The following is a 13,737-nucleotide window of genomic DNA, read 5'->3' as shown; positions in this document are numbered from 1 at the left end:
AAAGAGACGTCTTACTTAGAAGTGCGCCTATGCAATAGGGCGATCTCGCTTTTATAGGATCTTGCGCCACCAGACGCGTATATGTCGTGTGGTTTTCGCCGCACCTTAACTTAAAAACACTGATCATCGGTCACCTCGATCAACGACCACGAAAATATCCCGATTATTTCGTTCCGAAGACACGAGATGTCGAATGGTTATTGTCTTCGATTTTATGAACGGTCTCGTTTTAGCTATATATATATATATATATAGTATTCCGTTATAGCTGTGCATCGATTAGTTTACAGGAGAAAAATTGAGGAACGATTCCATCCGTGTCCTTGAAGGCATCATGATACTCGGTTACATCCGATCGACCCCGCCTTCGACTGACCCCAATAAAGAATCATCAAACGAGCTTTGCGATCCTTCTTCACTTTCTCTCTCCCTCTTTCATCCATTTTGTTACAATTTTTTCCCCTCTGTTCATCCCCCCCCCCCCTGCACTCCGTAAATTTATCATAAATCACGTCCTATTCTTCTTCACTCGACTCGTATCTTTCACAACAACTGGATCATTGCAATTCATAAATTTTGATAAACGATTTGTTGGAAGATAGAAGTTAGTTTATTATTGTTAACCTTTAGGATTCTGCGAATCACGATGCTCGAGTTCCTTTTTCAGGATTGCCCTGGTGCACCGTTCTCTCCACCTGGGATATTCTCACGTCTCTGTAGCCGTTGACCTATGTTGTAATATCTACGATTCTCTCAGATGAGGCTGGATCGATGAGCGGAGCAAAATCTCCGAGCGTGTATATATATAGTGTGTAAAGATGGCGTATTAATAACAACTGTTATCGCGTGTAATTATCGTGACTTCTAAATCTCCGACTGTGATCTGTATAATAAATGTAATTGGTTAGATTTGAATTAGCTGTTAGCCTTAATACCAATTTAATGATAGCGTTGCAATTGGATGGAAACGTAACTTTTTGAACGGTGCTAACGAGAAGAAACGGAAATGTGTCGCAATGGTGCTTACGGATCGTGCGACTTGCTATTACATCCCCACCCAATTTCTATGCAAGAGGTACCATTGTTACGTCATTTTTTTTAGAACTCACGTCAAATTGTGCGTGCGACGACCACAAAGTCGTTTGTCAATCGTATATACGAAACACAATCGTTAACGCCGTTCGTACGTTCTCTCACGATATTATAGCCGGACAAAATTTTTACTCGTCAAACTTAAGTCATAGCCTAATCTGCTCTACTTATTTATATCGATCAACTGCTCCTAATCACGCGTTACATTCGCTAAATCATACTTGGATGCTGCAAAGCAAAAAGAGAAAAAAAATAAGGACGTACACGGTGAGAAATTGAATCGTGTGTGCTTTTAACTATATAGCGTAGTATATCATTTTCCATGTTAAACTACAGAGTGAAACTAGCCGAACCACACACGATTCAATTTCCCACTATGTACGCGTCAGGAATTTGCAGGGGGGAGAGAGAGAGAGGATAAGTATATCATAGACCAAGATGTGGTCATTGTTAAGGATGTAGGATCATTGCAATGTTTTTCCATGAATTCTTAAACGCAATACATATTTTCGATGCGAGTCAAAAATAAAGTCGTAGTTTATTGGCAGCGAGAGAAAATCTGTAGAAAAACAATTTATTGGCCTAGGATATGTACAGAGTTCCAGATTCGTTCAGTCGGATTTTTCACGATCAGTATGATCCTATTAATTGTTGGGATTGATAGCTGTGAGGTCTGTAGGCAGGAGCTGGTTGGTATTGTTTTCCAAAAGGTACGTATTGAGCTCCGAAGGCTTGGGGTGCAGGATAAGAAGGTCCTGCCGAAGGTCCCGCGGGGTAAACTCGAGGTGCACCGCTGTACTGTCCCGCAGCTGGAGCGAAGGATTGACCGTGATGGGATGGTCCGGAATACTCTGCAAGAAAAATCAATCGAAAGTTCAAATTCCATCCGCAACAATGGCCGAGGATCAGTGGAGCACGTGGATCGCTGGGTGTGCGAGTGCGTTGTACCGATTGCTCAACGAAAAAGAAAAGGAAAGTCTCCAAATGTTTTTAGGTTTTGAATTGTTTTTGCCCTGTAATCGACGCAGTGTCACAATAATATGAAACAAGCTGAATCGTAATTGGGAACGCAACTGTATTCCATAAGAGCAAGGAAGGCACGGCGCTCGAGTTCCGAGGCTATCCGAAAGCGTAATTGAGTTTGTTTCACAGTCGAGAGAACCGGTTTTCCTCGCGTGTTTGCTCTCACCGTTGGTAAACCCATATAGCTGGCTATCATCCCGTTCTGTCCGATGCTATTGGCGGAAAGAGAAACTCGTTCGTGACCTACGATATTCTCCAAGCGTTGTTGACGCTGAGCCACTACCAGCTCTGATCTATGATCGCTCAATCGCGCGGCTAACTGGAGCAGCAACATCGAAACTCTGACTAAGCGCCTTAATTCTCAAACTCCTCATCCTCCGGACCAAACACCGTATTCGGCGATCAACGTGCAATCTAATCTCAACTTTGTAACACGAATATATATTCGTGTTTCCTAAACTCATCCGGCAACGATCCTTTCTTTCTCATTAATTCGGACACTCGGTATATATATATATATATACATTTGATGTATCGATATATGTATAGGAATTGTGTTTATTTGACAAAATGATTTCTTTTTGTTTCTTTCTAAGCAGCTCTTCTCTTCCACTCTCCCTCTCCTTCTCGCCAGTTTTCGAAGGTACCTTCATTGTCAGCTGGGTTGTAATCCTCGGGGCCATTAAACTTGTACGCTCTGGCCTCGGCCTCGGCCAGTTCGGCCAGTCTGGCGGCCTTGAGAGCAGCTACTTCCGGTGTGTCCACGACGGTTCCATCCTCTGCCAAAGGTGCAGGCACAAAGCTGGGCGGTTTTGTGGGTGTTACGTAGTTGGCCTTTGCAGTGACAAAATTACCACGAGGGTCGTATTGCGGCTGTGGTTGATAAGCTGGCGCAGGATTGTAAACTGGAGCCGCTGAGTGATGATTGTTTGACCTGTAAATCGGTGACTGCACCGGGGAGGATGGGAAAGCAGATTGTCGAACGTACGGAGCTGGCGTTGGCTGTGGGTTTGATTGGTAGTACGAAGACGTTGCTACCTGATTTTATGGAACAAAGGTTATTGAATAATTAATATATTAGGAGGAGTGGAAAACTCATTGATATTCAATTGTTACACAACATGGAGATAGATAGTATAGGTAATACTAATGGAAAAAGTGTATAAATTAATCACAAATCAAGGAATTATGTGGCACTGAGAAATATTTGTTTGCTAATAGGAAACATTCATTAAATGCATCATATATTATCTTAATTAAGGACATTTAACATTTCATTCAGAAGCTAATTATCGTGCCGGTAAGATGGAATGTAAATTTCATACTTCCGACGTTAAGAAAATCATTGTCTTAATAATTATAGCTTAATAATTCTTTTCTCTTCGAAAGCACAATTTCCTTTAAACACTTTTTAAGTTGACCGATAAATGCTATACAATTGGAACGGCAAGACTGAGAATTTTTTCATAATAAATCGCGTGAAAGAAAAATATTCGCTGAAATAGCGTTGAATGTTAGAAACCTTTAAATTTGAAAAGATAGAAAGAAGGGTTGGAAGAAAGGTATAAAGCAGATAATTATAAGAAACGAACCTGAGGAGAGTAAGCTGGCGCCCCTTGATGTTGTTTATCCTCGGCAGCACGAGCGGCAGCTCTAGCGAATTCCGCGAAATGGGCAGCTTTCGCCTGCGCCACTTCCGGTGTATCGATCACGTTTCCATCTTCGCCCACTGGTGCTGGTGGAGCAAATCTCTGAGGCTGTGCCTGTAGCTGATGATCACCGTAGCCCTGAGGCCCCAGATAAGCCGCCCTGCTGCATGACGCAACCGTCGCGAGAATAATTATCTAAAATGATAGAAAAATGTCTATTAAAATGTCCATCCTAACGGAAAGCAAAAGTTCCTCCACGGCCTGGATCCAAGCTGATCGCGATATAACTTTGACGCTTCTCCCGGAGAAGAAAACTAAAACGTTTCTCAGATTGGTCGCTTCGATGAAAGGCGGAAGGTGGAAAAAATCAGGGAAGAAAGGATATGAAGCGCGACTGTCCAGCGTGGCGCCAGGCGAGGAAGAGTCGTTGCGGACGTACGCGTGGGATGCTTTCATGACCCGTTCGATTGACCTAACCCACCCTAACCTTTCACTTTCCTTTGTTCAACATCGGCCCTGAGCCGGCTCCGCGTCAATAAGGACTCACCAATCCTTTCATATCTGCCTAAGCGTGGGTTCCCCTCTGCTGCTCTTTCCAATTGGTACTGCGGCGTCTCTAATTACCGTTGCTCCTATATCAGTTCTATCCCGTGTTATCCTCGAGCGTGAAGCACTTTGCTGCCGACCTGAGCTCTCTCTCTCTCTCTCTCACTGTGCGCTGCAGGCCCTGCTGCCAATGCCCGGCCGGTCCTCGCTTTTGTGATCCTGGAGAACGGGCTGGCGGTACCATTTATAGCTGGCCTCTCTCGACCCCTCCCGTGGTGGCCCTTGGCGGTAGCCCGGGGGAGAGCGGGCGGCACGATCGGAGAGGTGACCGGTAAACCTGGAAGGTCGTAAGTGCGATTGGAATTGTTCGCGCCAGACGAGGAAAATACCAGGAAGGAGAGAGCGAATGTGTGCGGTGTGTACGAGAAAGTGGGGTGCTCCTCTCATCTTTCGTCATCCCTTCTTCCTCCCCTCCGTTATTCATACTTCATCCACTCTCGCGCAACCACCTAATTTTACTCCTAACCTTGACCCCTTTGACCTTTGGCGAACGTACACATTTTTTCAATTACACCCTCTCCATGATTTAAATTAATTATCGAAGCGTATAGCGTTTCGACGATGTAGGATTACCCAAGGAAAAAAGCTTTCTTTCTTCGGCTAAAGTGCAGAGAGAAGGAACGTATAATAAATAACGAATGAGGGGATTCCTTCGTAACCAACAGTGTTATTTCATGATTGTATGACGAAATACTGTCGAAGAGTTCAGATCGAGTATAGCCGTGTTTGGTTTCCATCATCCTGAAACAACATTGATCCTTTTTTTTCGTCCCTCCCTCCGCGCAGTTTCAAATACGTGTACGCGTCCATTGCTATGAAAGTTTTCCTATCGAGCGAACAAAGGCATGCGCGCGATTCTTAATGCCCCGGCAGCCCTAGATGCTGTTCGAAGGACTCGGAATCCGAAGGACGGCGTGTATCGAGAATAAATTCCATGCTATATATAATTGCAATTTTTTCCCTTATGAATTTTTCTCCAAGATCGAATCATTTCAACTGCATCTCTTATTCGTCCATTCGTTTCGAGCCTTTTAGATAAAGCGTCGTGGGACGAGACCACGCCTTCCCCGCATTTTTTGCACCGCACTTGAAAAACAAAAGGACTCGCGCTGCATCGCCATTTTTCTTCCAAGCTTTTCAGCTGCCCGAACATCGTAGCGTCGCGTCGCTATCGTCGATGCATTATCCTTGGTAAGGATATCGTGCGCTATAAAGGGAACGCCATTACTTTCATCCAACAATCTTTACATATATACCCGTGCGACTGCCTCGAGAGATCCAGGAGAGACTCTTGGTGGCCGGTTTCTATAGATATAACAATAACTGGGTAAACCGTCAGCTTAATTTGTTGAAATGTCAACCGCGCGAGCTATAGGAGCTTTGTTTCTCTCGGTACGGAGTTTGCTTTAATTAGTGGTTTGTCATGTTTAATTAATAAATTATTGGAAACGTGGGAACGTAAGTGCATTAATGCACCAACGGCCGACGGTCAATATCAGCATGCTCATTAGCGAGAATGAATTTAACCATCGCGTCGGAATACATTGAGAACACGTGGTACGATGAAAAGTTGGCGTTCGCCAATGGGCATACCGTGTCTCAACATTGTTCAGGGACCGCGCCTTCTTCGTCACTTGTCGTCCATTAACGATATAAGCTGCGTTAATTTATTATCGCGACAATCCCCATGGGCCCGCTGCATGGACTCTTTTCCATCGATAACCGCGCACGCACCGATCGCTCTTGACTCTGCAGCGTATTCATGCAACGACGACAAATGACTTTTGACACCATAAAAGCCGGCACTGCAGTGCGCTCCTTCCTCTCCGCATTCGACCGTCGCTCCTCGATGCTCTATAACTCCTAACGATTCTTCCAGTCTTATATATATATATATATATATACATGACTGCACCTTGTAACCTGAACTATAGTTACGCCAGCGCTCTTTCTCCCTCATCCACCAATCTCTCGCCTCAAATTCACCATAATCCCTTTTACGACATATTTTACCATGCATGATTCAACAATTATACCGATTATATATAATTCTAGAAATATTCCTCCTCGTTTTTTAGACATTTTCTTTCGTTATTTCAATACTCAATACAATTACTTTATCTCGGTCTTTATAATTGATTTCAATCGACCATTCTGCGGTTTATGTCCAATCTACAGCAATTTGGACAATGAGATTACTCTCGTTATTGCCTCTCGGGGTAGTTTCTGTCCAATGGAAAGATTTTGCTTGATTCAGTGTTAATCGAAATTATACGTTGCTGAATTAACGAACTGTGCAGATAGTTATAGCTTTGCGTCATCTCAGCCGTCCGCGCATGCTCCTTTATCAATCGTACACCGTCACTTTTATTGTCCCGATTGCCCCATGAGCTACCAGAAATTTATTGGCCGTATATCATACTCGTAATTAATTGTACCCAAGCGTAATTGCGATCCGTGAAGCTTTCTCATCGGCTACCGCGAATTTTCAAGATCTCTTTGATCGCGAACCTCTCGCTGAAACGGCCATCGTGAAATCGTTCGGTAATCGCGTACGACCAATACTAGAAAGTCCAGACTTTTTTCGGCAGTCGTTGGGAAAAACTAGTGGAATTGCATCAGGAGTTCCGCGTGTGCCCGGCCCAAAACACCGTGACAGATAAGCAAATCGCTCGCAATAACACAGCGTTCTCAATGAATATTATACAATTCTCACATTTCTCCCATAAGATTTGCTTCCACAGGAATTTGCTTGAAAAAATGGGGGAAAAATCCATTTTCTGCCTATTTATACGCACCAGTCATCTAGCTATATAGCGATGGTGATTTTTGTCCAGATATAGGAATATGGATGGAAGTCGTATAGGAATAGCTGAAATAATTTAACCTCGGTTTGTCCATTCTTCCCCGCGTCGTTTCACGGGAGTTTATCGAGCAGCAGACTGGTAAACTAGGGCGTGTTCTTTATTGGGTTACCCATACGCGTTAGAGAATGACATGGAAAAAGTTGGACTCCACCTCTGCACAGTCAAAGCGTTATAGCTAGCTTACAATACCTACTATTTTCTGTACTGCATTTCACCAGGGACTTTGCGCGACCGGTTATTCAATACGGATAAGTCCCACCATGAAACAATATTAATTCATAGTCCCACACACACACACATATATATATATCGTATATAGCATCGAGAGGAAAGATGAAAAAAGAAAAAAGGGCCTGTAAAGTGCAATGCTGACCTTTATCTATTCCACTTTCACCTCGACTCTTGCGACTTTTCGCATTTCTCCGTAACTATCGCGGCTCCCGCGATAAACTGGTCACAGATTTGCATGACAAAGGCAGGAATTTTGATCTGATTTTGCGAATCGACCCGATTGATCGAGTGACAAGCGTGTGCAAAGCTTTGCGGAACTCGGCTGCTCGTATTCACGGCCAACGACTTTCCGACTTGTCTCTCCACTTCTCGTTTCAAATTACTATACACATATATATATTCTCGCTTGTAACTGCGAGAAATTATCTGCCAGGATAAGGACTTAAAAAATATAATCAATGTTTCCACGAAGGAGAGTAAAAAATTGATTTAAAATATAATAGAGAGTTAAGAAGTCAATGATAAATTCTCTTCTTTTGAGATTAATTAATTATTTTACCGGTTCAATGTCACCGGCTTCTCTTTAGCTTTATTATAATATATTCGTCGTTAATAAAATTTGCGCTACTCGATTGCCGTGGTTGGAGGAATAATTCAAGCGATAAGCGATAAATCGTAAGTCGAACATTGTCAAGCGTGTACCAAGTACAATGATTACAAGTGACAGGACGTAAATGGGAATCCGTAGCGAGCATTCGCTGCATAGATAATAAATTGGTATTTGCTGGCTTAAACTTTCTTCTAGCATTATACAACAAGAGTAAGATAAAAGGCTGTGTATGTTGAGCACATCGTGTGGCTGATTATAATCTTAGGAAAAGAGATATATATATATACTATTAACACACAAAAGCTTTCGGAGTGAGGTTGACGTAGGGGTATATTCGCAGAGTAACCTGAGTGAGAGGACTCGCATGCTCTCGATCAGGCATTAAGATAGTTAGCATTGGGCAAGTGCTTTAAATCTTTAAAGATGTAGTAGCGCTTGAATTTTAAGTAATTACTTTTATCCGTCATCAACGTACGTTACACGCTACGCCCAGCCTACAGAGTTATTCAATATCTCCGTTCCCAGACACGGTAACTGGAGTATATTGTCGCAAGATGAGACGCGTAGCTCCTGACTGCTCGTGGGAACCAACCGATCCTCCAGACAATTGCCCTTTATCAACAAATTAGCGAGATTCTGCTTTTCACAAACGAATTTAATTTTTCTCATAATTCAACTTTGTAGCAGTTCGTGACTGGTAATTACAAGTGGCAGGATTCTTAATGTTAATCAGGATATTTTTCATCTTATGCAAATCGGATTTGACTGAAAACATATGAAATAGGTCTGAGAGAAAATGAAACGTGGTGGGCGTCGGTAATTCGACTAGAGTGACACACTGTAATAACGAATTATCGATCCACGAACTTATCGATCCATGGCATTTTCGAACACGTCATCGACACTACCCATTGTGACAAGAGTAAAATGCGTAGTATATGAATGTCTACTACTTCAGTGTGTGTTTCTTTATTTCAAAAACAATTGCTTATTATACTTAACAATACCACGTGATTTACAAACTGTTGCACTGTTTCCTGCATGACTGAAAGAGATAAAGTAAAAAAATCAAAGCTCGTTTATAAAATCAATAGGAAGAGTATTCAATTGAAAATTAATTATAGACTTGGCTAAATAAAATAATAAACCTCGCAGATTGTAATAACTAATTTTCAAAATATCTTTGACCCTCGTTTTGAATTCAAACGTCAAAATTCTATTTGCTAATTATTTTCATGAAATATTACATTTTCCCCATCAAGGTTATTTCTGCCATGCAAAACCTGTGTCTTGGTTATTGACTCAATGACGTAGCGAGCCCTTTCTAAACGACACTTTGAACAAAAATGACGAATACAAGAAAAAGTTACAATAGAAGTCGAAGTATTCAGATTTCGAAGGTCGAGAGTCGTTCTCCGGTATCTCCTAGCTTGGTGACGTTATCTCGTAGATGAAGACAATCGCATTTTGAACTAAGAACAAGACTGAGGAAAGGGTGGGTAACCTATAGAAACACCTTGGTAGACTTTTGAACTTCAAATTGTGCGAGTCATTCATTCGTTGAAAAAAAAAACAATTCTAAACGACACTTTAGAAAGAATGACGAATACAGAAAAGCCTTATAATGAAAGTCGAACTATTGAGATTGTCAAGGTCGAGAGTGTCACAGGTTGATGGCAGCTTTTCGCAAATGGAGAATTATCGCAGATTGGATTGAGGCAAAAAATATGGATGAGAGGAGGTAAATAATTTATAGAAACACATTAATATACACTTTTTGGATTTCAAACCTTGCGAGTCATTCGTTGATTGGAAAAGGAAAACATTTTTAAACGACACTTTAGAATAAACGATGTACAAGGAAAGCGTTACAATTAAAGTCGAATTGCAAAAATAGTCAAGGTCGAGAGTGTCACAGTTTGGAGAACCCTTTTCGAAGTTGAAGAAGTACCGCGATTTGATTGCGGAGGATGATAGGAGGGGGGGAGGGAGGGGTGGAGAGGGATGGATAAATTACATAATCACTTTAGTACACGTAGGATTGAATGAAAGGGCTGGTGTAAGCATTGACGAGGAGAGGAGAGCTGTAGTACGCCGATCTGAGGGATTCCTGGCTGAGTCCGAATTTTTCGTTGATGTGGGCAGCAGCGTGTTCCGCTTTGGCCAGGGCGACTTCCGGTGTGTCTACTACGCGACCGTCCAGACCAATAGGGGCACCTCCAAGGGCGACCCTGGCCAATGGAAGTCCAGCGTGTACCGCGACCGGCGCTGAATATGCCACAACGTGGTCCGCCGAAGCCGATTTCACAGCTTCGTTCGCCAAGTTGATCCGCTCGTTGATGTGAGCCGCGGCGTGCTCGGCCTTGGCCTGCGCTACTTCCGGCGTATCCACCACTCGGCCGTCCACTCCTATTGGTGCTCCTGCTTGTACGTAAGCCACGGGTGCTCCTATCAATGCCCCGGGCTTACCCATCGCAACTGCTACCACTGAGCACAGGACAACCTACAAACATTCATTTTTACACCCCCATTCTTTCCTACACTCGACACAGAAAAGTCTAAACAATCATTCCTTCACATCAAAGCACCGATGGCTATTTTTCTTACAAATGTTATTATATATACAGAAGTTTTTATATTATATTAAAAAAGAAGAGTAAATGAAGTAAGTGCGAAGGAGATAATTCTTGTTAATTATAAATAATGCATGGATTGCCAATTATTCGAGATTGGATAATAGAATTTGTAGATGCAAATGTTTTCCTTTTTTTTTTTTCGGGAATTATTTGTTTTTATATCATACAAGGTATATGCAAAGTGTGAAAAATATAAACAGAGTAGAGTATATAAAAAAAAAGATTAAAGAGTGTACTCACGAGGAACTTCATGTTGACGATACGCGTAGATCCTTAAGCGTTGCTGAGACACAGAACTCGCCAAGGGACTTGGGTTTTGTGTTGTGCATCCAGCGTGTGTGTGAGGCTTATATAGCTCGCAGGAAAAACAGCCCGGCCCGATTGGTTGTACGCGTTTACTATCGACACGTGTACGTTTAAAAAGAACGCTGTGAGGCCAGGAAACGCCCTGCCCAATAAACGCAATGCTTGACATTGACATTTATTTCGAAGAATAAACAGATGCCCACCAATCGGAGCAACGTTCTTCCTCGATGATCCACTTGACTATCCCATATCCGTGTATCCTTGTCGAAGCAGTTGATCAGAAATGTTGCAACAAATGGACGTTGGAAATAATACTATTGTATACCTACTTCCGATCTTGTGCAACAAAAATTCTACGCTCTCCACTTCTACTGTGCAATCGACTTTTCACCAACGAAACGCACCCAAAGCACTATTGAACGAGTCACCTTAAAGGAAATACGTGATTGCCCAAAATAATAACCAACTCATCACTTTCCATCGATCGACTGCTCGCTCCAACAACCCTTTCTAAGTCTTTATCGCTTTATTGTGCCTAAAAAAATGGTATTACTATCGAATAAAATTCTAAACTGATTAAATATTATATTAAAAACTGTTTGAATTTTTCTAATTATTTTGGATAAACTGAAACGAAGTAAAGATTGTGAATTTCCATGAAAAACAATTCGAAGAAGAGTGAACAAGGCGAGTGAATAAGTATACGGATAGTCTTGAAAGGATTTGTAGAGAGATGCCGTCGCGGATAATTATGTGTTTAATTTAGGTCAAGATGAATGCATGAATGGCATTACCGATCGTGTTGATCCGCTACGCACCGCTGGTTTGCAGAAAATAGCGCGATCTCTTCTAAAAGCGTGCATATAGGATCCTCGAGATATATGCAGCATCGTTTAAGTACATATTATATATAACTATATATATATATATATATCGTTCGCGCAATATCGGATCAATTCACGACTGGATCGACCTCAGGCATCAGGGTCAGTATCGAGAAGAAATGGCAACGGGATCGAGTGTCTTCTCGACCTCGAGGAAAGACGAAAGGTAAACCTTAGCGCTTATTTTTAAGGATCTGCCCATCCAGAGACACGGTCTGTAACCGGGCCTCCTCATTTTACAAACAGCAGGCTTACCTTGCCGGAGGAAATCAGTTTAGAGTTTCGCTATTTTCTGCCGGGCATTTTTCCACCAGCGGGACTTGCATGAGCAGGGATTTGCTATAAAACCTACGGGATACGACTGTCCAATCGCCACAGTGTGCCAGCTGCATAATTCTATTCAACATACTCGCCGCCAGCCATTCGTAAGGGAGGATTTTCGCGATATAATGGGAACCGTCGTGATAATACTCGGTCTGCTGTTGGCAGAGCAGGCTTTGGCCAAGCCGAGTTTACTGCATTCCGAGGGAGTTTTATTGCAATATGGAAATTTATCACCGCGCGTCCCACTTGGTCCCGAAGGGACGGTAAAGTTGATCACGTCTGCCGATGGTACCACAAGAATCGTAGAAACCGCACCGATTGGCACCGATGGCAGAGTCGTTGATACCAATGAGGTTTACGCCGCCAAAGAGGCCCACGCTAGAGCCAGGATCAACGATCGGATCAATTTGGCCAACGAGGCTGCCAGATCGGCTGCAGCCGATCGCCTGGACGAGCAATTTGTCGAGATCCCTGGGGGAATCCTTCAAGGACGCAACTTGGTGATTGGTGGTTCTGGGACGGAGGTCATCGAGGTGGACAATGTTAGAGGAAGAGGTCAAGACGTTTATAGGACTAGTCTGCAGCAGGGTAATGGTCAGGAAATTGGTAGAGCCGATACAACCGGAAACGAAGGATCCGTTGGAGGTCAGAACGATCAGTCGAGGAGTACTCTAGTCCAAGCTTCCGGAAACGGCTTGCTGCAAGTTTTGGTCACGGACGACGGAGGCATTGTTTCATCGGTAACTCCGTCGATCCGTCCAGATGGACGAGCCAGAGTGGGACAGGATGGCCAATCTCGAGTGGGACACGAGGTGCAAGTACGAGTGGGACACAATGGGCAGGTACGGGTGGAGAACGATGGCCAAGCTCGCATTGGACAGAATGGCCAGACACCAGTGGAGAATGATGGGCAATCTCGAGTGGGACACAATGGACACGTTCGAGTCTTTCAAAACGAGCAGGTTCGAATTGGCCAGGACGGAAGACTTCGGGAGATATCGGAAGTTGCTGGACCTAAAGCTGTTAATACGGTTTCCTACTTAAACGAGAGGATTAATTTGGCTAATCAAGCAGTTAATTCAGATTCCGATGTGGGGATTACGGACGAAGGTTACTTCGTGACCATACCTCCGAAAAATGGCGAAGCTAGCATTGGCGTTGATGGGAGAGTGGTCGATACACCGGAAGTCGCCGTCGCCAGAGCTTTACACGCGGCTGTTCACGTTAACGAACGAGTGAGATTCGTGCAAGAGGCTGCCAAAGCGAACGAGGCTGCTTCGGACCTAAATGATCCCTGTCCCTGTGGCAATCCTTATTAACTAATCAACGTATCGTCAGCAAATATAGCTTTGCCTCAAATTTCTTATCTTATTTATTTCCAGTAAGTGCATTCTATCCGTACTTTACGCACCTCTTTCAGTACTGTACGATCAATTCTAATCACGCTTGTGAAAGATATGTATCGCGAGAAATCTCCTTTCTTAAAACACTCAAATTACAAATATGTAT

The 13,737-nt window shown here is 43.1% G+C and overlaps 1 protein-coding gene across 1 annotated transcript in view; it reads right to left on the bottom strand.

The window, feature by feature from the left end:
- Nucleotides 1-4,551: 4,551 nt before the first annotated feature.
- Nucleotides 4,552-13,737, bottom strand: part of heph (polypyrimidine tract-binding protein 1 heph) — a 364,217-nt gene continuing 355,031 nt past the window's right edge. The window contains exon 17 of the transcript XR_010824767.1: nucleotides 4,552-4,647. The gene's annotated coding sequence lies outside the window, so the exon portion shown is untranslated. The remainder of the gene's footprint in view (nucleotides 4,648-13,737) is intronic.

This window comes from Prorops nasuta, unplaced genomic scaffold (assembly GCF_024137725.1).
Source record: "Prorops nasuta isolate Cenicafe-Biocafe unplaced genomic scaffold, Cenicafe_Pnas_1.2 PNAS00003, whole genome shotgun sequence".
NCBI lineage: Eukaryota > Metazoa > Arthropoda > Insecta > Hymenoptera > Bethylidae > Prorops > Prorops nasuta.
The sequence above is the reverse complement of the archived record's forward strand: the minus strand, read 5'-3'. Positions and strand labels throughout refer to the sequence as shown.